Raw genomic sequence first — 4,097 nt, 5'->3', positions numbered from 1 at the left:
CCTTGGATGTCTCAGCTTGAAAAAGCACACAATCAGTTGGGATCTCGGTGCCAGGTCCCTTAATTTCAAACCAAATTAGACGTCTTTTCACTCCACTATTGTTTTAGTTAATTGGGCAAACAAAGAGGACTATTAGTGCTGAGATGTCAATTAGGAGCTGCTGGGGTGGGTTCAGTGGTCAGTGTGCCCAGCGGCTCAAGGCTTCTTTCCATTCACATATAGGGCAATGCTGTGTCTGCTTGTGTCTTATCTGAGATCTGGGCTGCTGTCAATGTCTCATCTCTGCTGCCCTTCCTATTCATCATGATCTCTTGATTATATACTCATGTATATTAAATTTACTTACCAGCATTCAGCATAGTCTCTCGAGGGCTAACCTCTAACCAGCCCATTTATTCTCCCGGTAATAAGAAAGACATTTTCTGCTCTTTATTTGTGCTTACATTGTAGTCAGTGCCATTCTTTTTTCTAGGCAGATCATAGATACATAGTTGCTGTATAAAATGGCCATTGAGGGGGATCCGAGGATTAGACGAGGAATAGTTAAATTTTAAACGGTAAGCTGATGACTGCAATTCCTTGTAGCAGACTGTGATTGTCCTTTAGTCATATGGAGCCATACAGTGAAATATTAGCGTTGGTATCAGGAATTCTTACGTAAACAATCACAGAGATGGCCTCAAGGCACACTGAAGACTGACAAGCTGAAAACTCTTTCGGATTTTAAAGGGATCTGTGCTACAAGAGTATTAGTGCATCACAAAGCTGCTATGACTCACAGGTCAATTAGTACTGTCACAAATACATAGAAAGGGCAGCTACTATGGGAGCCAGTGTACCCAATGATATATATTCACTGATGCCACCAGAACACACCTGATGGTATCTGCAGATCACTGATATGTCAGGAGGACAATGAATGATCTACAGCCGGCTCAGTGTCCTTAATTGGCCAGGAGAATACATTAAATAAAGTGCTCTGTTGGGGTGAAGCTTTCAGACAGAGTGATTGATGCAAGCCTTTCCAGGGCATCTGACTGGTCATGCTGGGACTTGTGGTGCTCCGCAAAGCCTTGGTAGCTAAAAATGAAAGGATGCCCTGCGTCTGTGGCAGCCCTGGCAACCCACTGGCCCGTGCCCTGTAATTCTTCATTTCCTGGCTGTTTACTCGGGCTGTGACGTCACGGTTCCTGGCGTCGGTCAGGCTGGCCAGTGCAGGGCAATGCATAGCATCAAAAGAGCAAGCTCCCATTTCCCAATGTGGGAGGACAGGCTGGGAACAGGACAATGAAGGCTGCTCGCACTGGGATCGCTCCGATCCAACCTATGCACATCTCTGGGACTGCTTCATATATTATCACGTCATTATTAATGGGATTCCATCATACAAGGGGCTCAGATATGTGCTAATATCCATCCTTTTCTAACGAAATACCAGTGTGCTGTATAATGGGGGCGTAAGCTCTTTATCGCTGCTGTGTTTGCTTTATGTCACATGCACTTAATCCCTGAGTGATGTGTTGTGTTTGCTGCATTGTGAAACGTTGTGTACACTGGGGGCTCTCTACAAATACCTGTGTATACCTGACCGTGCCGACAGGGCCTGATGCTTCCTGTATGCACACATCAAAAGCCAATCTTCATCGCTGCATCTCTATGGGGGATTCAATGTCCTATAATAACTACGCATAATATACACACACACGTGTGTGTGTATATATATATATATTACACACGTATATATATATTTTTTTTTAGGAAATACACAATACACACAATTCAATACATTTACTATGGGAACAATTTTCCTCCTACCCAGCGTTCACTTCACACTCCACAGTACAGAGTTGGGGTGGGGGGGATCTTTGTTGTAATTCCCCAGAACCTGGTTGGTTGAACAGAAGACATCTGAGTAATTTACAGGAACACAGCTCCCGGAACCACCCCGGTAATAATTGTTCCTACCGGAATATGAAGGAACATTAATACAATACAGATATGGCTGACATATTATAGAGCGTACGTCCAACCTAGACAGCCTGTACTGCGCAATTTGTTTTGGCAGAAATAGATCCCATTTTTGGGGAGAGATGTTCTATGAATAAACGGAATGATTATAGGTGGGTGTACCGGCAGAACTATCGGACAATAGGAAGGAGAATCTGCAATATGTTCAGCAGCTGCACTTCATGCATCAATACTCTGCATATATATCTACAATCAGTCATCTATCGATCTATGGTATCTATATAATCTATCTATCTATCTATCTATCTATCTATCTATCTATATTTCTATCATATATCTGTTATATATTTTGTATATCTATCTATCTATCTATCTATCTATCTATCTATCTATCTATCTATCTATATTTCTATCATATATCTGTTATATATTTTGTCTATCTATCTATCTATCTATCTATCTATATTTCTGTCATATATGTGTTATCTATTTTGTCTATTTACCTATCTATCTATCGATATATCAATCTATCTATCTACCTGGCCATCTTTCAATTTTCTGGTTTCAAACAGATCGGAGCAGCTGTAGCTGCCGTATTCATGTTTTAATTTTCTATTATCATTAACTGTCCATTTTTGTATTATCTGTCTATCTATCTATCTATCTATCTATCTATCTATCTATCTATCTATCTCTATATATTGTTCATTTGTCCACTTATGTATATATAATGTATCTTTCTATTAATATACCTATTATACATCTATTATTTAAATCTCTCCCTCTCTCTCTCGTTCTCTCTCTCTCTTTATTGATATATATATAATCTCTCTTTCTATTATTATTTCTTTCAAATTTCAAATCTTTCTCTCTCCTAGAAGTGTTTCCCTTACACAGGACCCTCATAGTACAGTAGTATAGAGGTTACATAGTAGCAGCGAGTGAAGTCTCAGCTTGTTGCTTATATGCCGCTAGGGGATGCAGTGACTCAACCCAGGGAAACCGGAGGGCTCAGGATCTGCAGCCAAGCAGCCAATCAGAGGCCAGCTTCCAATTTCCTAACTCGCAGCCCTTCTCCCTCCTAATCTCTGCTCCCTACGCTACTTGTTGCCATGTCCTACATTGACTACAACTCTAGCTGTGTGTTTCATAGCAATTCAGTGTCAGTTCAACAAAGCAAACGGGACAGCCATCTATTCAATCCGTCCCATGCCTCGATTTTAGCTAGCTCTGTTCTACAAACAGCTACACAGAATTAGGACTGCCCGACAATCGAGTTTTAGTAGATACAAGGGGGGTGGGGGGATTTAAGATCGTGGGCTGTCATTGGAGACGGTTGATGATATGTTAGGAGTATCTGTAACTTTTAATTTCCCTCATTGGCTGTTATTACAGTCAGCTCCGACCGGCCGGCTCTTGGCATGTGGGGGCAGTACGATCAGCCGGGCAGCATCGCCGAGTGCGATGTGACTGCCGTGAGCCTTGGATACTATAGGAGAAGTTAAAGGGCCACACTGCAGTCCCTGAGCTGTCAGGCAGAGTGGAGGGGCGGAGTTGAGTGGGCGGGACAGGGGCTGTGTGTGACTTTGGGTGTCCTATTCCCTCCCTCTCTGTGTGACAGTCCCCTCCCTCCATACTGATGACAGTGGAACCTCCTTAAGTTGCGTCTCGCCACAGCTGTCTGCGATCATTGAGCCGCCTGGCGCCATCCTGCTACTTTCAGAAAGAATGCCTTCACTGTAAAAAAAAAAAAAAATAGAGGCAGAGAAAACACGAGATCCGATCAAGCAGTTTGAACTTCTTTTCTTGGATCGCATAGCCCTTCCCCTGCTGCTTTTGTACTTTGTCAGAGGTTTGTGCTGACTTTCTTCTCTGACTCAGGGTGCAGACCCCCAACATTTCTGGGACAGTCACCTTGCTCCTTTGTCACAAGGCGCCCAGGTCTCTGGCACACCTCGACTTGTCCCATCGCTCATTCATTCAACTTGCTTTTATTTTTGCTTTCAACTTTTTTTTTGTTTATTCCATTTGATTTAAGAGTGCTGTTTTCTTTTTATCGCAGGTGGCAGACATCACTGGATCTGGTTTTTATTATTTTTTTATTTTTTATTGCTGCACTATCGTTTTTT

General features: G+C 42.4%; 1 long non-coding RNA gene across 1 annotated transcript in view; it reads left to right on the top strand.

Annotated features, from left to right (window-relative positions):
- Nucleotides 1-4,072, top strand: part of LOC108795222 — a 10,896-nt gene extending 6,824 nt beyond the window's left edge. The window contains exon 3 of the long non-coding RNA XR_001941745.1: nucleotides 4,031-4,072. This is a non-coding gene — a long non-coding RNA (uncharacterized LOC108795222). The remainder of the gene's footprint in view (nucleotides 1-4,030) is intronic.
- Nucleotides 4,073-4,097: the final 25 nt, after the last annotated feature.

Source organism: Nanorana parkeri, unplaced genomic scaffold, assembly GCF_000935625.1.
Source record: "Nanorana parkeri isolate BGI_ZX_2015 unplaced genomic scaffold, ASM93562v1 scaffold27, whole genome shotgun sequence".
NCBI classification, from domain to species: domain Eukaryota; kingdom Metazoa; phylum Chordata; class Amphibia; order Anura; family Dicroglossidae; genus Nanorana; species Nanorana parkeri.
Note: the sequence above shows the minus strand (reverse complement) of the source record. Positions and strands in the feature narration are given on the sequence as shown.